The sequence below is a fragment of the Hyaena hyaena genome, unplaced genomic scaffold, assembly GCF_003009895.1.
Source record: "Hyaena hyaena isolate Hyena2069 unplaced genomic scaffold, ASM300989v1 scaffold_360, whole genome shotgun sequence".
Taxonomy (NCBI): Eukaryota; Metazoa; Chordata; class Mammalia; order Carnivora; family Hyaenidae; genus Hyaena; species Hyaena hyaena.
Genome location: NW_024080993.1, coordinates 1,149,211 through 1,176,345, shown reverse-complemented (window position 1 = coordinate 1,176,345; position 27,135 = coordinate 1,149,211). Strand labels below are relative to the sequence as shown.

Sequence of the window (27,135 nt, the reverse complement as noted above, 5' to 3'; positions counted from 1 at the left end):
ATCTTCTCCCTCTGCCCAGTCCCTCCCCTCCTTTCTCCTCCCTTCCCTTTCCTTTTGCAGGGTTGACCCCAAGTATGCCTCCTGCATGTTACCCTTCATACTGGAGTAGGCTTCTCAGGGAACCCGACCTGGAAGATTAGCATTTATTAGAAAAATAAGATCTTGAATCTTCAACTGGTTTGGAGATAGCATCCGAGAAGACAATTTCAATTTCAAAATTTTTAAATACTCTTTTAATCAAAAGGATTTAAAGACCTTTGAATGATAAACCAAACTTTTATTAAGCTATTGAGCACCTACTGTTAGAGAGTCCACCTTGCCACCTACTGAAAATACGTAACCACAGACCTTGATCTGTAGATTCTAAGCAGATTACTGATGCGGGGTGTGCATGCGTGTGTGTGTGTGTGTGTGTGTGTGTGTGGCGTATCAGCGTCATGTGGGTTGTATGTGCATGTGTGAGTTGAGGTGAGCAGTTTACAGAGAAGAAAACCAATTAAAATACAGTATGAAATTAGAGAGATTAATGAGAAGTAAGAAAACCAATTGTGTATAAAAATATTTCATTCTATCATTTTGAAGAATTTCTATGGGCTCAAAGTAAAATAATTCAGAAGGGGCTTGAAGAAATGGATATCTAGCTCAAGAAATAAACTTCAATACCTTTTCATAAAACAAATTTAAGTTATTAAGAAAGAGTTGAATGGGGATGCAAAAGCTTTCCTACAACCACCCAAGGTTTGCTGTTTTCTCTACTGATAGGAAAAAAAAGTAAGGGGGATGGAAAAGCATTTGAAGTAGTCATTTTGCATGAAAAGAGTATGCAATTCAGAGGAAAAGAGGAAATTATGCTAGCAATTAATGCCTCTTTATGAAATGATAAGGCAATTAGTAGAAACTTTAACACCAGCCACTAGTGTTTACAAGAAGTGGCAGCCCCAGGGGGCTGAGAAGAGGAAAGGCAGAAATCCAAGTTCACAAAGACACTTGGGGCTAAGAGGAGTCAAAAAGAGCTTCATTTACAGCCATAAGAGGTCACCCATCTTTTCTTTTTTTTAAAATTTTTTTTTAAATGTTTTATTTATTTCTAGGAGAGAGACAGCATGAGTAGGGGAGGGTCAGAGAGAGAGGGAGACACAGACTCTGAAACAGGCTCCAGGCTCTGAGCTGGCAGTCAGCACAGAGCCCGACGCAGGGCTCGAACCCACGAACCGTGAGATCATGACCTAAGCGAAAGTCGGACGCTCAACCAACTAAGCCACCCAGGCGCCCCAAGAGGTCACCCATCTTTTCTAAAAATCTTACATTTATATTAATTCCTGCATTAAATGTAAGGCTTGTAATGCCTACACAGATAAGCACCTTTAACAGGAGACACATGATACGGTGTGCTCATAATTCTGAGTCATCAGTGAGTGGCTTTATAAAGTCACTCATGCTCAGGACGGGTCCCAATGGGACTTGGCCTCACTGACTCCTTCCACCTGGGGTAGGAAATGGTAGCCCAGGGCTCCCCCGGGGGGAATATGGCTTCCCAGCAGATCCATTGGGAATCATAAGCAAGAGACACTGGGACCTAAGACAGTGCGCCTTCTTTGGTCTTGACCCCACCATAGCGGTCCAGCGGGAGCCAAGAGGCAAGGGGGTAGTGCAGCCCCAGCTAAGCGCTGATATCCCACACAACTCCCCTCTTCCTGGTGGCTGTGAATTTCCTCTATGGGCAAAGGTCTCCCCTTCCAATATCAACCCCCTCACCCAAGACAGGTCTGCTACTTTGGCTTCATGGAGATATTAGTGTTATCAATGACAGCTTCTCTTAAACTCTGATGTGTATTCAGATTACCTTAGACTTGAGATTCTAGGACTCTAACAAGCTCTGGGGGGAGTGGTGTGATATTCCAGGGCTTGGAACTTCCCTTTGAGAAGCCAGGGTTTAGTAATCTGGACTGTAGAGAGAGGGGAAGTTGGCACATCATTACAGAGAACTCCATGAGTTCCCACTGCTAGCAAGAATGAATACATTCACGGCATGCTGGCTTCAGTACAGCCCTGAATTTTACAGGATCATTTTACCCAAAAGGTCCTCTCCCTTAGCACCCTGCCCCGAATCAACATCCATCTTTTTTTTCTTAAATGGTAGGAATACAAAAACAGCCTTTCCCTCCACTTTCCTATTGTTTCGAGTTTGCAAAGCATTTCCACTTCCTTAATTAATTCAGTGAGTACTGAACATCTTTGGAAAATCTGAAAATCCCAAGGTTTGGGTAGAACTGTGGACCTCCACAGAAATTTGGGGAAGAGTGTATCTCACTGGATAGGATTAGTTCTCTGCCGTGGGCTCTAACAACATCCACTTAAAATCTGAGTCTTAGGCTCCCTGTCCAAAAATGGGAATGATGGGGTGCCTGGGTGGCTTAGTCGGTTAAGCGTCCGACTTTCGCTTAGGTCATGATCTCGCGATTCGTGGGTTCGAGCCCCGCGTCGGGCTCTGTGCTGACTGCCAGCTCAGAGCCTGGAGCCTGTTTCAGTCTGTGACTCCCTCTCTCTCTGACCCTCCCCTGCTCATGCTGTCTATCTCTCTCTCCTAGAAATAAATAAAAAACATTTAAAAAAAAAAAAAACAAAAATGGGAATGACACCTCCCTATTTAGAAGGTAGTTATCAGAATAAAAGGAATCGAAGTATGGGGAGCTAAATACTGTAAGCTAAATATTGTAAGAAACTCATAAGCTACTACCTTTTCCTCAAAGACTTCTGTGACAACCTGTTCTTTCTGGTCTTTTATTCCAGAAACACTGAATCAACAACAACAATAAAAACAAAACCAAACTACGTTTACTTATTATGGAACATTAATTTGTACTAATTTAAAATGCTAAAAGGAATTCTAATATAAAATGATTATGGTATATAAACTATACTGCCTTGTCCAAGAAATGGCCTGCAATATGGTATACAATGTGCTTCAAAGTACCCCAAATAAGGTGTAACATTGTCCTGTGTATATGTCAGCATTATGATATGTTTTCTTCTCAAATAGGTTTGTTTCCTATACATACTTTCCCCTATAGGTTGGCATCACACTGAGTGTGAAATTTCTTACCCTGCATTCTCTATTCTCCATTATAACATGAAATTGTCTACACATGTAAGCTTGTGAGAGGCAGCTTTTCCCTTGGTTTATTCCTTGAGTATTTATAGACTGAAAAAAAAAAAAAAAAACAACTAAACTAAAGGCACTGCTGTGTCTGTACTCTTACAGAACATTATAAAAATGGTATTTCTATGCGTGATACGTCTCAGAAAAATGAAACGTGAAATATGAAAAATGTGGAGTGGGAAAATTACACAATGAGTGAAACAGTAGTACATGCATGAGCCCTGGGCCTCCATTATTGGGTTCAAATTCCAAGTCTGCTACTTACTGGTTAGGTGACCTAGAAAAGCAACCTGTGTTCTGTGACCTTCCATTTCCCCATCTCTATGTAAAGTGGGACCAAGACCAGAATCTTCTTGGTGGGCTGGCTGTAAGAATGAAATGCCTATTCTACACATAAAATCCTGAAAGAGCCCTTGATCCACAATAAGCACTCTTATAATAAACATTAACTCTTATTATTTCAAAACACATTTAATAATTTAAAGGAGTGGTTCTCAAAATGTGTTTCCGAGATGCACAGTATCCGCATCACCTGGGAACTCAGAAATACAATTTCTTGGACCTGATCGATCTTAGATGCAGTGAATCAAAAACTGGAAGGGTGGGCAGAGCAGTCAGTCTTTGATAAGCTCTCCAGATCATTCTGATGCAGTCTCAAGTTTGCAAGCCACTGGGATAAAGGTAGAATATATTATTGGCCATTTTAATTGAGATGAATTTCTAATGGTTTCCTGGCTTTGTTTTTGGCATTCATTAGTTTGAGGTGATGAGGGAAAAGCTGGTTAAGTGCTATAAAGCTCAACTTAGAAATGACCCAAGTATCTTTCTTTAATGTTAGTTTATGATTTTTATAATGCTTATGCATTGTAAAATAAAATCTGTCCTTAAAGTAATAATATCTAAAAAATAATGCTGAAATTGTCCCTTTTAGTATGACCCAAACAAAATTAAGAGCAAATATCGGTACTAAAAATTTTATTTTAATTAAAAAACTTTATGGAGTTGAATAGAACTTACATACATTGTGCAGTTCATACTATTGAAAAATCCATTCTTTTTCAGGTATGATTCTTTTGAGTTGGGCATTAGTATTCTACAGGCACAGAGTAAATAGTCACCTTTAAAATACTTACTTTTAAAGTAGTTATCCTTTTTATTCTGTTTTGACATGGAAAAGTAAAGCCCAAGTGATAAAGATATTTACACTCAGGTCGGGGGAATGAACACTCCATTATAGGGTGGGATTAAGAAGGAAGTGTTCTTCCCAAGACCAATGGTGATACACACACACACACACACACACACACACACACACACAAATATATATATATAAATATCGTATTAGCTTTAGTAAACAAGATTATGGAAAGTATATCTGAACATACTATATAAAGATAAAGAAAAAAGAAAACTGTTCAAAATACATATTCATTAGCTCTTATAACTATTTCTTCATTACATTCTCCTAGAAAATAATATTAGTGAGTGTGGAATCCTAAGTGCTACTTTTGAGCTCATTAATTGCCAATTTATGATTCTCTATATGTATCTGTAATGTTCCTAGAATATTCTGAAGCAGCTCAAGAGCCCATCTACCACTTGGACTGAATCCAAAGAAATCCTTCCTGTGTGAGCACCATTTTGGAGCAGATTATCCATTCCCGTTCTGGTTTATTCCAAGCCGTAAAGCAGCAGCGTGTCCAGACACAAATTCTGTCCCTGGAATTTGCCGACTCATCACAGCCTTGAATTCAACTAGAATTAGAATTAGTCTCCAATTTTGTTAGAATCTTTTAGAAGTCAGGATTTTAATCGAATAGAAGAGTAAGGGAAAGGAAGAAAAATGCATGGATCTTTGCAGAGCACTCAGCAAAGCATACAAATTACAGCTATTGTGTAATAATGTGCCATCCACACACAATGCTTATCCAACTTAAACTCCTTTCAATGCTTCTATCAATCTAATAGTTTGCTCATTTAACCAAAGACCACTATCCTTATTAGCATTCTTAGCATATCAAAGTAAGGAATGCTGTATAAACAGGGCAAAGAGATTTATTATAATATTTTTTTTTCCCGATCTTAATTTCAAAGATTAATTGTTGCCATTAATGGTGCCATTTCTGCTATTTCCCTAACACTTTCTGGATGCTGAGAAGACCAGTAACGTGGCAGTTGAGCCACATTACTCTATATATTCTATCTTTACTCTGTGACATTCTACTTGAGATATAGACACTTAATGAAGAGAAATGGAAGTCATCTATTTCTTGGTGTCTTGTTAGTTACTTTTTGTGAAGAGTCTTTCCTAATCAGACTGGCTGGGAACACTTGGGCCTGGGCATTCTGTTCTACAAAGCTCCCCCAAAATTCACAGGGTGTTTATTTATCTTCAATGACAAAGTTCTCAGAAACAATTCTCAATAGTTTTCCAGTCGGCCATGATGATTTTCACCTGGCTGTCTATAATGTCCTCTGAATGGAATCAAAAAGTCATAAATTGGGGTGCCCAGCTGGCTCAGCTGGTTAAGCGTCTGACTTCATTTTGGCTCAGGTCATGACCTCATGGTCTATGAGATCGAGCTCTGCCTCAGGCTCCCTGTGCTGACAGCATGGAGCCTGCCTAGAATTCTCTTTCTCCCTCTCTCTCTCTGCCCCTCCCCAATTCATGCTGCTGTTTTTTTTTCTCTCTCTCTCTCAAAATAAATAACCTAACAAAAAAGTCATGAAAAATTCTTATAGAAATGATGCGTAGCATCTACACCAGAATTTTTAAACCCCAAAGTTAAGATTAATTAAAATTACCATTACTAATATGAGCTGTTGCCTCCTAGATGCACACATCAGGTCAGATCTAGGTCAACCCAGCTCCCAAGTGGACAGTGGCCTTTGGAGTCCTATGTTCAGGCTGTGCGGGGATTTGAAGATGGAAATGTCAGGAGCCATGGTCTCCATGTACTGGACCCGGTAGCCCATATGCCCATATCCCTGCACCAAGGCTGATATGAGATGCTCGATTCGTCCACATCGTGGATGTGTGAAGACTCTTCTTTGACTTGCATGTTATTCTGGCTGACCATAGGGTGCATCCACAGTTGAGCCCTTACCCTTTCCTGATGACCTCTGCTTTGGGGAAGGGTTTGCCCATCTCTGAGGCCCAGGGCCCAGCCTGCATCCTGCCTTCCTGTTCCGTTCTATTAGTCCTTTCCCCACTTCTGGAAGCTGTGGGATTCCTCAGCCCTAAGGAATCATTGTCTCCATCCTTGTTTAACCTTACCCTTTTTAACTTGTCATTTACAAGTGGCTTAGTGACATCTGAGTCACTCTGCTGTTGCTGTCTGGGGGACCAATGGTACAGATGCATGGTCTAGACAAGCAAGATACTCAGTTTTGCAAAAGTGCCTCCATGTAATGTTGAAACAGTTAGTAAGCCATGGGATTCACAGCCCTGCTCCAGCCAATGCTAACCTGACCATGTCCGCAGCAACTCTCGCGGCACTGTGATTTGCTCATCTCTCTCCTGAGATCACTCTCTCATAGACTGAACTGTGTGAATTTGCTATGGCTGTAGGTCAAGTGGTTGGTCATTAGCAATTTCTTACGTTTGACCTACTATGTCTACATATCTACTCCCTATAGAACATGACTCCAGTTTACAATGAACTGCTTTCCATGCCTGCAGTGGTGCTGCTCACTTTAGCTGTAAGATATTTCTCCCTAGACCAAGGTCCCTCTTAGGGGACTTTTAAGTCACCAGCAGAGCTCTTAAGGACACATACCTCACCATTAGGCTATGGAGTATGGGTCCTCCGCAGGGCGTTAATCATTCCCCTTCACCCATCGTATCCTCCAGATCCCCTGGCTCCTGTGAGTGCTTTATAATTCTCTGCAAGAGTCATCGAGAATCTCAGGACAAAAACCATGACCCAGTCCTGTGGTCATGACACCCGTGTTCAAATTCCAATGTAATCCTTTCCTACTGGTTTATCCCTGTCTACAAATGGAAATACTAGTATCTTATCTTATACTCGCCTCATAGTTTGGTGTGGGAATTAAGTAAGTTAACAGTCAGCGCTCACAACATGCAAAGGTTGAATGGATACAAGCTATTATTGTGGTTGTTGTTGCTGCTGGTGTTGTTATTATCACTATTTCAAAATGACAGATGCCGCAAATCAGTCTCTTGCAGACTGAGGGAGGGGCCAGCCCTTTCCCAGGGAAACCGAGGGCTAGACTGTGAAGCAGGAAGCTGCTGGTCTGATCCCAGGCACAGCGTGTACGGCAGTGATGGCATCCAGGAAGGGGCGAGGCTGCTTTAGAACAAGAGCAGGGGCCCGTGTCGCTGGCTGCACGGCGGTTCAGCTGGGGCACCTCAAAAGCTACGGGTCCAGATGAATGAAATCAGACTCCCTGAGGTTGGGGCCCAGGCATCAGCGTTTTGTAAAGCTTCCCAGGTGATTCTAATAGCACAGCCAGGCCCGACAACTGGTGACACAAAACACTCCCGGGCCGCACTTCACTATTACCTGCAGGAGTCTGGTAGTAGTTTCTGGCATAATAGTAAGTGACCGAACAGGAAAGTTATTCAAAGTAAAGGTTCTTTCCCCAGGACGTCACGGCTCATCAGGAAGGTTATCATCATTTCTGTTTCTCTTGCTTCTGCACACCGTGACTGACCACATTTGCCACATTACACTTGGTGAACTTGGACTTAATGAGCAGAGTTTAGGGGTCAGGGAAAAGGTGTAAGTAAGCTTCTAGCCTTTAGAGACTTGCAAACGTGCTTACACTTTTCTATCAAGAGCTCTAGAGAAGGGTCAGGAAATGGTTCTCTTACCTTGGATGAGGGGACGTTTGGAGACGCTGCCTACACTCGAGGGATTCCATTATTTGACCACAGTAAACATTTCTCAGGTTACGTGAACCCAGGCGTCTGTCAGCCCCTGCCCCCTGCAGTTGAGTTCTCTATGAGACAGATCTCCAGATCCTCATACACCGACATCTGTCCATTTTGCTCATTATCAACTCCCTAAGAAGCCTTTTGGGACTTTTCTACCAACTACCCCTCCAACCCACCCCTGTAATTTTAAGACCAGAGATATACCACATGTCTGTTTATGGTCTGTGGACTTCAGAGAACAAGCCACTATAATATCTAACTTTCTTGGCCCTCCCCAACAAAAAACAATTGTTGCTCCTCTGTTAAGAATGCATGCTTGTAGGGGCGCCTTGGTGGCTCAGTTGGTTAAGTGTCCAACTTTGGCTCAGGTCATGATCTTGCAGTTTGTGGGTTAGAGCCCCGTGTCAAGCTCTGGGCTGACGGCTTAGAGCCTGGAGCCTGCTTCAGATGCTGTGTCTCCCTCTCTCTGCCCCTTCCTCCATTCAAGCCTCTCTCTCTCTCTTTCTCTCAAAAGTAAATAAATATTAATTTTTTCTTAAATTTAAAAAATGCATGCTATAGCTTTAGTGGCTCTGTCAGCTAAGAGCATGAGCTATTAGAGGCTGCTTCAGAGGAAACCCAAGAGGAAGCTCTCATGTCTCAGAATCAGTAAATCCGATCAATAATGAATTGTGTCAAATTCTAAGTCTTCGCCCTGTATCACACTGCAGAGACCCACTGTCTGGTGAAAACAGCCTTCTATTGAGGGACAGGTAAATACAGATAACAGCAAAATAAAGAATGACTCTACCTATTTGTTACTTCAAAGTTCCTTTTAACTAACATTCCAGATTTCTCTGCTTATTTTCTGAGTAAATGCTCAGAATGAGAATGAGAAATTCTCATTCTGAGCATTTACTTTGTTTAGTTTTAAGATAAATGATTTGATTGCGAGAGCTGCCAACATAAGTTGGTGACAGATAGCCACTAACAGTGTGAAATGTTTTACTGCTCTCCCTAACAACTTTCATTTACACTGTGCTTTGCCATTTAAAACCGCTTTTGCATGCATTAACTTATTTAAATAATGGGAATGTAGTGAAATGGTCACGTATTCAATAATAAACTTAAGAAGGCATATAATACAGTGAAGTTTTTATAATTATGCCTTTAAAAGAAATGAAAAGGTCGCTATACAACCCTTAACTCAGGCAATTTATCAGTAAACTTACAAAAGACATGCCTTCCATTTTCACTCTTTAAATGTCTGTGAATCAAGATCCCCAGCATCTTCTAGAATATCACAAAGCCTTAGATACAGGAATATAATGAAGCATCATCCTACTTCTGAGTTATGTGGGTCCCGAAAGACTGACAGCAATAGGAAAGAGAGGAGAAACATTTGTTGTGGGGCACAGGCTCTCCCTTGGCTTCATTTCTGCATTCTAGTACCCTCACTTATTAACCCTGGATTTTCACATCAAAATTCAGGATAAGCAAGAAATACAATTTTCAGGCATCTGCAGGACTCCATAAACACACATAAATCTCCCCTGTGCCCTATGGCTATGAGCAGGTATTGTAAGTAGGTGGAATCATCTTTTACTGACGAGACTGTACAGTCAACTTCAGTCAAAGTCATTGAGTTCTCTTCAGGTCTGACTTTGAAAACTGCTCAGGGACGGCCTCAAATGGGCAGGGTCCTCTTTCTATTTTCCCTGTAGATTAAGTCTGCAAACATGGCTTGTAAAACTGTTTCTTCATGTTGAAATATAATAGGAGTCGATGAGAAAGGGGATGAACTGTACTTCCCACTCATGGTAAGTGTTATCCACACATTCTATGATGTAAACAAGACAAAGGAGACTATGGGGTTTCGGGCAGAAGATAATTCTTTTAGTTGGAGCTTTGAAAATAAAATCCAGCCCTCTATTACTTGTATACTTCATGTTTATAATAACTAGTTTGAGGGTTTGGCATTGTCTCATCTTGCCTTGTTATATTTTGTTTTGTTTTACTCATTCACTGATAAAATGATGGATGACGTCAACAATGGCCATTTAAAGCCACAAGTTGGAATGGAGCAATCAAAGTAAATAGGGCAATCTCTGCCTTCTCTGCTCAATCTCAACCTAAAGGGGAACCATGAACATTACAGAATAGAAGCATCCTTACTCATGTGTGTTTAAGGCCGTGTTCCTATTACGTATGATGCTCTCTCCAAACTCAGGGCAATAATTTAGTTTGAGATGGCCGTAAGTAAGTAGGGCTTCCCACACTGGGCCGAAGAAATGACACACCTTCCCTGGAAGGCCACACTTGAAACTCAGCATTTATATAATTCCCACACATGAGCTCCTAGGAACATAAACTCACAATCAGAAGTCTCAAACACAAGGAAAAAATAAGTCTCTGTGAGCCAGATTCTTTGGAAAACATTAAGCAGCGAATAAAATTTGCAAAGAATGAAGTTGGTGGAATTGTCAGATTCGGAATATAAAAACAAGTGTGTTCAAAGATATGAGGGGATGTTGGAATTAAAACTTAGAGGAGATCACCCAATATTCCATGACAAATCTGAGTAAGAACAAACCTGAATTTGTAGAAATGATAATATGCTTTAGATGACCATGTTAGGAATAGTTTAATAGAACTCTCAAATTGATAGGATTAGAAATGGCACAACTACTTTGGAAATAGTTTGGCATTCCCTTGAAAAGTAAAATATATACCTGCTATATGATCCAGCCACTCCACGTGTATTTACCCAAATGAAAAGAAAGTATATGTTATACAAATACTTACATATAAGACTTGTTCATAGCAGCTTCATTGTAAGTAGCAAAATACCTGTTAACAATCCAAGTATCTATCAACAGATGAACGAACACACAGATGGTGACATATTCATACAAAGGGATAACACACAGCCACAAAAAGGAATGCACTACTGATAACTAACAACTAAAATTTAATAGTTCTTTATGATGTAACATTTAGCAAATTAGAAACTAAAAGGGATGACCTTAGAGAGATGAAGTGAGTCTATTAAAAAATAAACATAGAAGGACAAAGAAATTTCATTTGTAGCTAAATAACCAAAAGAAACTAAAAAAAAAAAAACAACAACAACATATGTGTGCATAAAAACTTTTACATGAGGGACACCTGGGTGACTCAGTCAATTAAACATCTGACTTCAGCTCAGGTTGTGATCTCACGATTCGTGAGTTTGAGTCCCATGTCAGGCTCTGTATTGACAGCTAGGAGTCTGGAGACTGCTTCAGATTCTGTGTCTCCCTCTCTCTCTGTCCCTCCTGCACTCATGCTCACTCTCTCTCTCTCTCTCTCTCTCAACAATAAACATTACAAAATATAAATAAATAAAAATTTTTACATGAATGTTCATAGTATCATCATTTATAATACCCTCCAAATAGGATGCAATCTAAAAGTCCGACTGAATAATGAATAAATAAAGCATGTTATAGCCATACAATTGACTATTATTAGGCAATAAAAACATGAGTACTGATACATGTACAGCATTTGATGATATGATGCTAACTAAAAGCTCCAATCGTAAACGATTTCATATTGCATGATTCCATTTGTATGCAATGTCCAGGGAAAGCAAATATATGTGGAGCTGGGAAGCTTTGGGGGGGAGGCGTGATAAAAATGTTCTAAAGTTGATTGTGGCAATGGCGGCAAGACTATAAATATATATACTAACAGCCATTAAATCGGACACTTCAAATGAGTGAAGTGAATGGCATATGGATTATATCTCAATAGAGTTGTTATTAAAGGAAACCCTACAACAGCTCTTACAGTGTTAGAGATGAAAGGAATTCCATTAAATATAAAAAAGGCTGCCCTCTCTCCCTCACTTCTTACCAATAAAAAAAAGAAAATAAAATAAAATGAAGGTTAAAAGATTTTAAAAGAAGACACGATAAAGTAATCTTCACAGATTACTCATATAAAAACCCTCAAGGAATCTACCAACAAATTACAGAAGTAGCGAAAAGAGTTTAGCGAGCTTTCTTGGTATTAGATCGGGATATAAAAATCAATTGCACTTCCATAAAAAAGAAAGAAACTCTTAGCAGATGCACCCTATAAAAAAGATAACATTTCCAAGCACAATAAAAACTCTAAAGAGCCTTAGAATGAATGAAAAAAACCAAAAACCAAAAAACAAAAACCAGTGTGAGGCCTTTAAGAAGAAATGCATAAGCTTCATTGAAAGATGGCACATAAAAGGGACTGACATCAAGTTCACGGATAGGAAGACTCAAAATAATAAATCTGCAATTCTTGCCCAATTTCTCAGAAGTAGACTATACATATTTGAAAATTTGACACATGATAGAGACAACACTGTAGGAAATGGGACAAATGACATTCCATTCAATTGCAGGTACTGAGACAATTGGTCATTTACATGGAAAAAAAGAAAACTGAATTTCTACCTTCTGTCATGTCAATAAAAAAATCAACCACAAATGAGTTAAAGGCTTTCACGTGAAAACGCATCACTTTACAATTATTAAAATAAAACATAGGACATTGCTTTAATGTTGTTTTACGAGGTAAGATTCCTTAAACAAGATTCCAAAAAACATAGATCCTGGGATCAAGCTAACAACACTATAAATGAGCCTTTCTGTTCACCAGAGGACACCATAAGGAAGGAAAAACATACAACCTGGGACTTATAACACCTGGTTATAATGCATTCAACTAACAAAATATTACTATCTAAATATATTGAGAATTGAAATAACTATAAAAAAAGCAAACCACCAATAGAACAACGTGCAAAAGATTTAAACATTCAATGGAAGGATAAACATGAGTATCTAATAAATGTATAAAAGTTCTATCAATGCAGAAGTCAAGGTGAAGCAAACCCACAAGATCTCTAACAGCACCAACAAAAACTCGGGAAATAGCAAATTTTGCTGTGTAAATGGAGTCACATAACATTCCTTGCTCATGGGAATGTAAATTGGTACCGCTACTTCCGAAAGCTCTCCCACATTACAGAGGAGCTGAAGATGTTCAAATCCTCAAGGCCACCCAGTGCTCTCTGTGCATGTCCAAGAGAAACCCTTGCACACCTGCACTAGAGTCTATATAATTATGTCCCAAGCCATATGTTTCTAAAAGCAAAACCTGCAATATCTGCAAATGTTCTCCTCAAGAGAAAGGGGTAAATGAATTATGGCATATTCACATGATGAATTAGGAGGCATCAGTGAAAACAGTGTATAAACCACAAGTACTCATTTCAATGTAGATAAATCTGAAAAACAACCAGTTGGTAAAAAAAAATAAGGCAAGTCTGCAAAAAATGTGTAACATAATTATCTAAGATACAAAAACAGGTAAACCAAATAATATTTTGCATATTTGGATGATACATGTGGGAAAATACAAAGAAATCCGAGGGAATGAATAAACACAAAATGCCATCAAGAGTTTCTGAGATAGTGAGAGAGAGAATAATAGCAGAGTCTCTCTCAACTATTGGTCAATTTCTATTTTCTCAGCAGAGTTGTGGCATTCTTTATATAGTGCACATAAAAAAACCACATATTCTCAATTGTATATGTCATATATTTCATTATACCCATATGTGCCACTATCTTAAAATACGAGCTTGGTTTCTGAAAATTATATTTGTATAACAATCTCAAAAAATAATCTTCATTTATTAACTGAAGCCCTATTAATAAATAACATTAAAAAATAGGCCATCAATCCCTTTTAATACTTTTATTTGAAAGTATCTTATTTTGTCCTTGTGCTCAATTAGCATCTCAGAATTGTTTTTCGTTTTTGTGTGTTTCTTTTTTTTTTTTTTTTTTTTTTACTTTTCTCACTAAAAATGAAAGAATTCTCTTTGGGAATTATAAAGCAAGTTAAATTTTCTGTGAAAAATGACGAATCAAATCCCCTGACAGAAAGAAACACTGCCAGTTCCTTTATATCTTATTGCTTTAAATTCTCTTTTTTGAAGTTTTTAGTATTTATTTAAAAATGTTCTAATATCTTATGGAGCCTTATTTCTTCTTGAGTTTATTTCTCCTTTGTTCTGACTCCATGAGTTGCACATGAAACTCAGTTCTGATTAATTTTCTCCCTCTGGAATGCTAGTTCATTATCCAAATGTAATAAGTGTTTGAAATGGGCAGGTTTATGCTTAAAATACACCTCTGCATCCTCACCCCAAAGAGTAATTTAAATAGAATTGAGCTAATTTAATTGTCTCCCCTCAATCTGGATCTTGCATTTGCTGTGTTATCTTAGTATTAAAGAGTCGATCATGCACATAAAGGTTAGTCTGACACATGTTTTATTATGGACACTAAGGAGAGCAATTTTAACCAGGGAATGATCTGGTTATCATCCCTACTAACTCAAGTCACATCCTTAAGGAAGCATGGAGACTGTAGGTTATTTGACAACAGGCAATTTGCCTTCTTCATCCAGAGCTATACTCTCAGTGTGGATTATATTGTGTGACATACATTAGGTCAATGATTTTTATGTGCTGGATGGATGGATGGGTAGAATGAGATCATGAGCTCCTTCCTTACTAACAGACATCACAAATCCATGTCCCTATATATTTGTCCTTATTTTGTGGACCCTAGCAACCTACCCACATGGCCATGAGCAATTTTTCTGTAAATTAGCAACGAGACAGGCAGACTTCAGTTTTTAGACACATGTATCAGTGGGACAACATTAGCTTCTACAATTCCTTAAAGACCCAGGATGCTTTAATAAAATGCTAACAATTCTAGTGTTTAGGTGACACTGAGCATTTTCTATATTCTCACCTGTATCTCTTCTTGTATCATGTTACAAAGGCATTATGCAAAGTTTGTTGATAGTGAAACACAGGTGCTCCAAAGTACAGTGACCTTGAGCAACTGTCCACTTGAGGGCAAATACAGTCTTCAATGGTGATGAGACTGTATCCTGAACAATGTGCTATTTCAGGGCCTCACGGTCATACTATCACATTCATGTCACTCACACATAAATTTAAGAACATAACTTTACGGTGCTGTTCCGTGGCAGAAAATGACAATAGTGAGAATACTGCTTTCAGTTAATTTGATACCATAACCACCCCCCCCAAATAAAAGATAAAGAAGATAAGGTATAAATAAATAACATTTCTCTGTGAGGAGGAGGGCCTTTCCCATTTGTGTATGTGGCATGTGAGTCACAATTGCGATATTTATATAAATTCATCGGTAAATTACTAAGGAGAGAACCAGTCCTCACATACTGAATATTTCCTCAGTGACAAACCCTACGCTAATTCCTTTCAATACATTTTCATGTTTAATCCTTACAGCAAACTTCTAAGGGAAGTATTATTCTCCCCAATTTACATCAGCTCAATGGAGCTTCTAGAAGACCTCTCCCAATGTCACACACTGAGCGATATGTGGAGCTGGGCTTCAAACCCCAAACTGACTAGTTCACAACCCCATGGTGTGACCCACAACCTATGCCACCTGCTTAAATTAGAGTTTCAATGTTGGTTGGGGATTTACGACGTGACAGGAATGCATGAGTTTCAAAAGACAGAATGAAACTCCTTCCCTTAAACGAAGAATGTCAAAATGACCAAGGCTCAACAGGTGGATACCATCATTCCCACATTAGAAAGAAAAGGTTAATTGCTAAATTTTGAATAAAGTTGGCAGTCAATTTTCTAAACAGATCTTTTCAATAAAATCTTGCTGAGAGTTACATTCTCAAATACGTGCAGAAGACTAAGCAACAGCGTGTGACAATTTTTAAACTTCCTCAGCTCTGGAGGTACTAAACACACAGATGTTTGAGAAGACAGGCTTATGAATACAGCTTTACTGTCAACAAATCAGGCAACATCTTTGCTGCCTGCTGCTAACACAGCAATCTCCTAAATTTAAAATTCTATGATAGTTTCTCCTGGATAAAGGGGAATTAGAATACATTCACATTCCACGAAATTAAAAAAAAAAATCAACGATTCCTTGTTGAAAATGGGCAATGTTTGCAATAGAAGCTAAGCTCGGTGTTCACTTAGCCTACCAAACATTTACATATAAAAAAAAACATAAATAATAATTCAATAATCCTACTCTGTCTCCTTTGACATAAATGAGTGCACAGAGCCTCCCTACTCCGAAATCACCGTAAGTGCTTAAAACCTTGATTTGAAGTCTTATGAACTCTTTGTTGGACAAACACTGCCATCTCTAACTTGTGGGGTTGTCACCAGCCTCCACAGGCTTCACTCCATTCTCCATGCAGCTGGCAGAACCAAGAATGATGACATCACTTCCGTGGATAAAGCTGTCTTCCATGTTCTACTGACAACTCAACGAACCCGGAATCACTACCCTGGCCTGGATGACCGCTCTTAGGATGGCTACATCTGTCTGCACTCTTATCTGACACCAGTCTGCACCATGGCTTTGCTATTCCGACCACACTGATTCGAAGTTGATGCCTGTCTCTCTGACTTTGAACCTTACCTCTGAGCAATGCCTTTATCCCATCCTATCTCCCGCCAGCGGTTCATATCCTTCATGCACAAATATCCTTCTAAAACTATCCCTGGAGCCATATCCTGTTCTCTTCACAGCATAGCCTTCATATTTGAGTTAGTAAGGAGAGTTTACTAACACATTAGATCCTTCAAACTACCTCGTAAGCATTGTTTTTTCATGGAACCAATGATTGCTTCTTAAAAAGCCCACTCCCTGGGGCGCCTGGGTGGCTGAGTAGGTTAAGTGTCTGACTCTAGATTTTGGCTCAGGTCATGATCTCACATTCGTGAGATCCTGCCCGGCGTCAGGCTCCACACTGAACACAGAGCCTGCATGGGATTCTCTCTCTCTCTCTCTCTCTCTCTCTCTCTCCCTCTCCCTCTCTCTCTGTTCTTCCCTCGCTCGTGCTTTCTCTCAAAATAAATAAACATTTTTAAAGGTCCATTCCCTCTATTCTAGTTCTGTATCTTTACTCTAGTTTTAGCCAAACTAGAAAACATGGAGAAGATCTGAGGTAGTTTATAATATACATATGTACACAATTTCATTTAAATTGTGTTTTCACAAATATAAAATCCATGCCTTGACCTAACTGGAGGTTTTTATATTGGGAAAAAAAACTATTTATGCGAATATACAGACACCCAGCTGCCTTCTTCTGCAACACCGAATTTGTCTGAGAACACCTTGCTATCATCATTTCTCAATTTGATTTGTTATTCAGGTTCACATAATGTCACCATCTTAAAATACTCCAATGCGACTTATTGCCTAAAATGAAAGGTGCCGATGAGATGAAGAGCACAGGAGTGAAGACTTGAAACAAACCTAGGTATTATTCTTATTTTACATGAAAACGGAGGTCCAGAAAACCCAAATGACCTGCCCCCAGTCACCTCTTGAGTGTGTTTATGCCCAGACCATGATCTCCTCACACACACTACCACATTCTTCCTATTGTCTCCTCACTGCCTTTCCACCCTAATAATTTGAACACACAATGTTCATGGTGTTAAGCAGGCTGCCATCATCCCAGGAATGACCACTGAAGTTCTTTCTTTTTAAGTGAATCAAATGTTCATTGTTATTCTGTCAGCTGAAATATCACTGGTTTTCAGTCCTCTGAAAGGAGCATACACAAATATAAACACAAAAAAGCCGGTAAAAGCTCTTGAACCCTCAGCGTCTAAGCAAAGGCAGAAGGACACACAGATGCCTTCATCAAGAGCCACTTCTACTTCTCACTGTACTCACACAACCAGAGAAAATAACGAGCATGCATATTTTGGTCCATGCATTAATCTCTTGCTGCTCCCTGTCTGGAAAATATCCATGCAAAGAGTCACTGGCTTCTAGATCTTAATTTACTGAACATTTCCTGTCAACATGTTATCACTGTGTTACTGCTCTTCATTTCACAACCACACAATGTCAAGAGTCTCATCTCCAGCTCCAGCCGTGGGTGCGGAGACAGATTAAGATGCTCCATGTGAAAAGTTTCTTCCGCTTCATCATGTCAATTTCTGGGTGGCTGTCTAGTCTATACAATGAAGGAGACAAATGTGGTGCTACCCTCATACGTCATTTTAGCCCATAGTGAGAAAAACTCATTTTATCATCTTTTAGAGAAAAATTAGTAAAGAGACTTCAACAAAAAGATTATCTGTTTTATTCATCAAAAAGGAAAAATATGATTCACTAGTAGCCTAGTAGCTGTGTGTGAAGTGATGGGCGCTTTACTTACATTTCTCATTTGACCGTTGCAAAATTATAGAAAAGCATTATCGTATTACAGATTTTTGAAAACAGTGAAATCCTGGGAAATGAGTGACCCTAGGCAATGTTTAAAAACACAGTGAAGAAATTTAGCTCTAAACTATGCAGCTACCAATTTCACCTTTCAGATACTTGAGTTAAAAGAATGCTCAGGATGACAGAAAATACAGAGAATATTCTAGAGTAAATTTATAAAGATTTCCAGTTCTATACCAATCAGAATATTAAGTTTAAACTTAACTAGAGTTAGTTTTCCTAAAATATCTATTTTACAATATACAATCTCTAAATAAGATTTGGTATATTGTTTTTAGGTATGAAGTTAATGTTAGTTTTTTGATATATCACTTTGGGAAGAACCCAGGCTTCAAAATTGATACAAAAGTTTTAAAGATGGTAGTTGCTCTAAGAAATATACAAGGGGCCCCTGGGTGGCTCAGTCAGTTATGCATCCAACTTTGGCTCAGTCATGATCTAGTGGTTCATGGTTCAAACCCCGCAATGGGCTCTGTGCTGATGGCTCAGACCTTGCAGCCTGCTTCAGATTCTGTGTCCCTCTCTCTCTCTGCCCTTCCCCCACTTGCATTTTCTCTCTCTCTCTCTTTCAAAAATAAATAAACATTAAACATATATTGGATAATTATAAGTATTAAGTACTGAACCTTTTTGAGGACCTACATCAAATCCTCAGGATAGGAGACTATTAATCCCACAGAGAAAATCTAGAAAAATGTGTTTAATATGTGACATAGATGGAATGTTTGTGCCCCTCCTAACCTAATCCACTCTGTGATGGTATTTGGTGGGGGGGGGCCTCTGGGATGTTATTAGGTTATAAGGGTAGAGCCTTTATGAATAGCATTAGTGCCTTTATAAAGGAGGCCTCAGAGAACTCCCTCAGCCCTTCTACCACATGAGGATACAGAATACCGAAAGCTGTCCTATGAACCAAGAAGCAGGCCCTCATCAGATACCAAATTTGCTAGTGCCTCCATCTTGGATTTCCCAATCTTCAGAAGTATGAGAAATAAATTTATGATGTTTATAAGCTACTGAATCTATGGTATTCTGCTATAGCAGCCTGAACAGACTAAGACAATACAAGTAGTATTTTATACACATAAATATTAGTATAATTTGTCCACTGCAATTTGCAAGAGAATGCTAAACAGTCTGGATGTAATTAAAAGCAGTAATAACATATACTATTAGGACTCATTACCGCATTTGTGTAAGAATGAATCTCAGAAATATATTCAGATAAAGGAATTCAAAATAGCTATAATTATTGGGGAGGGGGTAGAGAAAAAATAAGCACAAAATCAGTCCAAAATGCTTATATCCCTAGGATGAAAATGGACTGGAGACATTTAGATAGTTATTTACAACATGCATAATTTCCAACACAATTTAAGACACTATTTAAGACTGAATAACAGCATTGTGGTAAGGTGTATTAACATGTGTACTCGAGGAATAAAGATGCCTGGGTTCAACAATCAATGTCTGGTCCTAGCTGTTGGATGTTGGGGAAGTGAACTTCCCTCTCTGAATCTCAGTGTTGTTATCTACAAATGAAATCAGACATAACTCATAGGGTTAGCTCAAAGTAAATAGCATGATCTGTGTAAACCATCTCAATGCCTGGTCTATGAAAATTGCTCAACAAATACTATCATTAATATTTTTTAACTTTTTTATGTTTATTTATTTATTTTGAGAGAGAGAGAGAGAGAGAGAGAGTGTGCAGGGGAGGGGCAGGGAGAGAGGAGAGAGAATTCCAAGCAGGCTCTATGCTGTCAGCACAGAGCCAGATGGGGGCTCGAACTCACAAAGGGAGATTATGACCTGAGCTGAAATAGATGCTCAACTGTTTATGCCCTGCCATTATCATTATAAAAGTTAGCACTAGTATCATCATCTTCCTAAGGGCAGAGTGAAAGTATGAGACTAAGTCAATCATAACTCCATGCGTAGAGTACATCAAACCAACTGGCCCTGGAATCCAGCATACTATTTCAATGTGAAAACTAACTAGAATGAATATTGAAAGGTGATATTCTGATCTGGTAAGTTCAGAATAATGTAAACCATTTGATATGTTATATATATACATACATATTCTGGAATACATAGAGACAGAAATACTTATAGATTAATAAGACCGGTGATTTCCACCAAAACAAGAGAAATACTATATATCCATTCATTCATTGCTTCAGTCAGTCAGCACTGACTGCACAGTTATCACATGCTGGCCAGGGCTTTGGCATATGCCCCTTGTCCTTACCCTTCAGGAATTACTTAGAGGCCAGTGGAGGCCAGGCAGGAGGGACAGCCACTACTTCTAGCGGCTGAGAAGGCTCAACAAAGTCTCCATGCAGGTGAGGAGGAGGTGATGGCTTCAATCTGGGATGTATATTTTCTTACATGAATAAGAATTCAAAGGACACCCGGATACTGTCTAGAGGTGGCTCAGTACAGTGACCTTGTAGGCAAGATGGGAAAGGCTCAGAGGGCTGAAGACTGAGAGAAAAGGGGTCTAGAGGAGGAAGTATGTCCTCGTTAAACCAGCAAGGACTATGAATGTTCTCGCTCTTTCTGGAGAGGAGACCTGAGCAGAAATGTGATGGTGCTTCTTGAGGGCCCAAAAAGTGGTTTAGAATATTCTTCTTAATTTATGTAGGAAAAAGAAAAGACTATACTAGGAAATCCTAAAGGAATACTGTTAGCATTAAAAGGCAAGCTATGAGAGACTAGGACACCGGGGAAAAGTAGGTAAGGTGAAAGGTGGTAGTACAGGGGTTAAAATAAGAATAAGGCTTCACAAAGAGACGTAAGAAAATTAGGAACATTTTTGAGGTAGATTACTGCTCTGGAATTTAGTCTGGAAGGAAAGGGAGAAAAGAAATTTTCTTTTTTAATTGGCAATGAAAAAGAAATACCTCTAAAATAGGTCTATAGTCCCTCTATTTTTGTTTGTATTTCTGTTTTCAAACAAAGAAGACATTCTGAAAGACTTAAAAAGTATCACTGCAATGTTAATTCTTATGAACAATTCAATCAATTAAATGTCCTCTTCAAACAAATCACTAGGCTTTGTTGGAAGAGTAATACCTAAGTCACATGAGAAATGGTTATTTTCTAGAATGGAAACTAACGGCTATTCTCTAATTTTAAAGTAAAAACTTTTTATAATATTATAGCGATGTTATTATTGCTATTATTTTTTCCCCTGCTAACAAACTTGTATTCATCAGTGGTAAGAATCTAGAATCTTATGACTTTGGGTGATTTTTAGCTTTGGCTAAATGACTGCATTTGGGAACGTGCATGTGTGTAGATATATCTCCATAGTCAAAAAAAATTCGTGTGAAAAAAAATAAAAGTGATTCTTTAAATTATCTAAGCTGTGTGCTTCCCAAAATGAAATATTTTGGCAAATTTATTCCTTCTTTATCTTAAAACAATAAATGTAACTATCTACTTGTTTAAATATCGTATCCTGCAGGATAATGAAAAATGCACGTTTTACTTACAATTATATTCATACATGCTTTATTTCCTTAAAACCCCAGTGATCATGCTTTTAAATAAATACATTTCATTCTGACAAAAAGTATGTGACTACTTGACTAATGTTTCTTCACCTCTACTTTAACCAGAAATCAGCATTTTTTTCTAAAATAACTGACTTCTTTGTAAGTGTAGTCAAGGTTTTTAGACTCCATTTATAGACATGTTGGCATTTCACCTCAGAGAAGTTAGCTAATAAAGAGAATGAGCTTTGGTAACATGTATGACATTAATTCCTTTTGCCTCCACTCTCCAAATATGGCAGACTTTTGTGGACACTTGATTGCAAGAAATTCAATAGTTCATCTGTAGCAAAGAAAGAGCATCTTCTTACGTGGAACAAGCAGTGTGTGTGTGTGTGTGTGTGTGTGTGTTACATTTTGTCTTTTCAAAAAAAATTTATAACATTTATTTATTATTGAGAGACAGAGAGAGACAGAGCATTAGCAGGGGAGGGGCAGAGAGAGACACACACACAGAATCTAAAGCAGGCTCCAGGCTCTGAGCTGTTGGCACAGAGCCCGATGTGGGGACTCAAACTCATGAATCTCGATATCATGACCTGAGCCAAAGTCAGATGTTTAAGTGACTGAGCCACGCAGGTGCCCCTACACTTTGTCTTTTTAAAATATATAACTCTAATTAGATTCTTGGGTATCTATATTATAAAAAATCGTGAGGTTAAGTATGATTGCTTTATTTAGTAGTTCCTAAATAAAGGAAATTTATTGCTTCTTCCACAACAAATAATGCCTCTACTCCTCATTCAAATACCTCCACTTCTTAGAATAAAAGCTACAGATTATTTTACTGCATACATTCATGCATGAACAATAAAATGGGCTATTCACATTCAACTTTTGAATGAAATTAGTCACAGAAGATTTATTTTCTCAGAAAACTTTTAAGAATTGAGCTTATTATAATATCTAACACAACCAATTGAAAAGCATTGTATACATTTCCCATTACTGTATAAGCACTTACCACTAACTGAGCAGCTTAAAACAATGCCCCATTTTTTTAAGGTTTCATAAGTTTCCTAAAGGTCAGATGTGGCATGGTTGGGTCCTCTGTTCAAGGTCATTAAAGGTTGTTTTCATCAGGGTTTCTGCTGGGCTACTTTCTTTTGTTGATGTTCTAGAGAATAATCTGTTTCAAGTTCATTCAGGATGTGAGCTGAATTCAATGCCTTCGGGCAAGGGGGGTTTGATCATGGCCCTAAATAAAGGGCATCATCTGTGTAAGTAATGTTCCTGACTCAGATCTGGATGGTTCTGAGAAGGTACAAAACTAAACTCTCTTGTGGGAAGGGGGCAGGATCTAACACCTTGGAAAGGACTGGGTTGGAAAGAGTGAGCAAAGTCAAGACAGGAAAGAGATAAGGCGCATGAAGGATCCGTAGCTGCCATAAGAAGCACCAATAATTCCTGTGTAGATGAATCTTTTTTTTTTTTTAATTTTTTTTAATGTTTTTATTTATTTCTAGGAGAGAGAGAGAGACAGTGTGAGCAGGGGAGGGTCAGAGAGAGAGGGAGTCACAGACTGAAACAGGCTCCAGGCTCTGAGCTGGTAGTCAGCACAGAGCCCGACGCGGGGCTCAAACCCACGAACCGCGAGATCATGACCTAAGCGAAAGTCGGACGCTTAACCGACTAAGCCACCCAGGGGCCCCCTGTGTAGATGAATCTTAACACTTCACCACTAATTGATCTGAATTCAGGAAGCTTCAATACTAATGTGGATGTTTATAAAAGTCTGTGAGGAGGGGTGCGGGGGTGGCTCAGTCGGTTAAATGTCCAACTTCAGCTCAGGTCATGATCTCATGGTTCATGGGTTCGAGACCCATGTCGGGCTCTGTGCTGACAGTCTAGACCCCGGAGCCTGCTTCGGATTCTGTGCCTCTCTCTCTCTCTCTCTCTCTGCCCCTCCAACACTTACACTCTGTTTCTGTCTCTGTCTCTCTTTCACTAAATTAAATAAACACTAAAAAATGTCTGTGAAGATGATAAGAGATCACAGTACTTATGGTCTGGTTACTGGATGCAGTAGGTGATATGCTTCAGCGACAGACAGCTTCAGCTTGTCCTTCTCCGAGTTCTCAGTGTTCATACTCATGATCTGATTATCATAAAGTTGACCTATAAAAGCACATAGCAACAAAAACTTTCTGAAAAGTTTCAACTGTCAATGTGACTACCTGGAAAAGGATCTTAGGAAACAGATGGTGAGTTTCCTATCACTGATAGAGGCAGAGGAAAACCAAACTACATTCACAAGTTGCTTTTAGCACTCTCATTAAAAGTCTAAAAAATATTTGATTTTGTTTCATTTCCTCTAGGAAACTCTCTTGCCCCCTACCTAGCAGCGCTAAGAAGTAGGAAACAACATCTAAATTATCAAAGACCTCTTTACCTATTCTTTAAAAAAAAATCTTTGTATTCTATTTTCAAATGTTTTTTAAATATTCCTTTTGATGTGCTAACTAGGTTAGTCTATCACACGTAATAAAGACCTGAATTTCCAATGGTGATTTCCAACGCTGAGCAAACAACTAGGTTAGGACAAGAAAAGAACAGTGGAAGCTATGTGTTTGACTTTCCTCCAGTGAATTGTCAGTAAATTGCTTGTGTTATTCAAGTGCAGATTCATACACTAGAGATTTCCAATATACAAAATAATTAAGCTTAATGAAAACTGACATTATGTAGCTATCTGGCAAGGAGAAATAATTAGGTAGCGTCATCTGCACTTAACACTACCATTTAAAATATATTTTACACAGAACTACTGACTGTGTATCATGGCTGAGAGCTAAGGGTTAAGATTAAGAATCAAAAGTTGTCATGAAATAATTTTTCTGTCAACTTTGGTAGTTCACTGATGTGTTCTACTCAAGATACCTTGGACCTAAGGAAAAGAAATCAATTCAATCGAATCAAATGAGGGAGGAGGAGAGTTTTCAAGAATTTAAAAGGTAGTCTCAGAGATGCAACACCTGAAATGCAGTCAGTCTTAATGACAAATAAACTGGCCTGTGTGACTTTCAGGAACAATATGGTCTCTCTGTGGACTACCTCTGTCACTACTGATTTCTCAACTGGTAATAAATCCACACAGCAACCAACCCCTACTGCTTACCATTAGATGTCCCTGACTTTGGATCACTTTTAAAAAAGAATTTTTTATTGTTTATTTATTTTTGAGAGAGACAGAGACAGAGTGTGAGTGGGGAAGAGCCAGAGAGAGGAGGAGACAGAATCTGAAGCAGGCTCCAGGCCCCCAGCTGTCAGCACAGAGCCCTACCTGGGGCTCAAACTCACGAACCATGAGATCATGACCTGAGCCGAAGTTGGACACTTAATCGACTGAGCCACCCAGGCGCCCCTGGATCACTTATTTTACATTTTCAAGAGTATGAGCAATTTCTTACAGGTTGGTCACTGGATGAATCACCGTTAGATCAGATATGTATTTCTGATCCAATCAGAGGTTGGGCATTGAGGCAGAGGATACAACAATGGTCCCCTAGATCTATTTTTACCAGAAGCTAGGTGTGGATTTAAAAAAATAAAACATGTACAGTATGCAAAAATGGTATACAGAAAGACTGGAAATATGAATAGAAAAGGTAATCTGACCAATAGTGAAATTATGGGTTTCAACACAAACTAGGTGTCAAGTCAGCGGTCGGTATAGACCTAAAATCCTGACAGTCTTTGCTTCTGAGGAAGTAGGGGGTAAAAAAAACACCTTTAACAAAAAGTTCTTCAAATACCTACAACCGCAGGTACTGTATCGAATACACATTTATAAACATTATTTTTCTCCCTGATTTAGTCTCCCCATCTTCAACCAGTCAACCTCTGTAAAGAATTTCAAGTAGACACAACGCACTTTTCTTTTTTCTCATCCATTCTGCTTTGGTTAATCTTGCTGTTCAACAAGTCTGTGATGAGTTTAAGGGGTCCCCATTACCTACTCACAGCCACTGGTAACCTAGGTACTTGGCTGCAGGGGTGGATACACTTTCACATGCTCAAAATAAAGCTTTGCGACGGAAAATGATATTCCTTCCAAGGAAGCTGGTCTAACAAGAGCGCAATGATTTCCTTGCAAAAATATCACTGTTTAACCGAAAAAAGAACAATGGTAAAAGATTGATGGCAAATGACTCTAGTGGGAAACACTCCAACTACAATGATAAAATATTTTAGAGCAATGGAGATGGGACTTTTTAATTCTTTTACCACAGCAGGTGGCTAAGAGACCAACAAACTCATGTTCCTGCTTTCTGAGCCGAGTGGCTGTAGACCCCTGGGCTAGGAATCGCCACCCTCCTTCCAACCACTAGAGGCCATGTGACTGGTTTTCACCAATGGATTATGGGTGCAGTGACACAACTGGCAGTGAGGTCATAAGGGATGACAGAGCTCTCAAGGGAGAAGCTGGGTCCTTCATCAGTGTAGGAGGGAAAGCGGAGGAGAAGCCCCTGGTTGCCATCCACTGCCTTCATCTGCTGCGTAAATGAGAAGCAAACTGATATTGCAAGTCAACTCCCAATAATGTTGGAGTTAACTTGCAACAGCAACTATGGTTTCCTGAGCTAAGACTCCTCCCTAAAAACGTAGAAGGTCAAAGACACAATGTAGTCCAAGACAGTAGGGAAGTACATTTCTTATTACTGAGAAATGAAAGCTGTCTTACAGAACCCTATGTTTCTCTCACACACACTCACTTTACACACACACACACACACACACACACACACACACACACTCTTAAACATGAAAACATGGTCCTAGGATGACTTGTTTTGAAACATTCCGGAACCTTAAACTAACCCCTAGTTGAATAACTCTTCTATCTATGAATTTGAAATTGTTTTACACATGAGAATTGCATGTGTGGTTGATACCCAAGGTGCGATTTCGCAGTGTAGCATCATATATTAGCAAACAACACAGGTTACATCAATCAAGATGTTCTCCCTTTCACCTCAGGAACCTGCAACTCTGTATCACCTAGAAAAAAAGAACCAGACTGAGAGACCGCGCTAGGCATCTCCGGATTTCCAGCAAGCTGACTACATGCAGACCCTTCCTTTATGTAAAATTATGCATCATTTGCATTTGGGGCAGGTGTTAATTTTGTTAAAAGGGTTTCAAGTACCA

The 27,135-nt window shown here is 39.0% G+C and overlaps 1 protein-coding gene across 1 annotated transcript in view; it reads right to left on the bottom strand.

Moving 5' to 3' along the window:
• Window positions 1–27,135, bottom strand: part of CTNND2 (catenin delta 2) — a 935,777-nt gene that overhangs the window by 559,233 nt on the left and 349,409 nt on the right. The window lies entirely within an intron of this gene.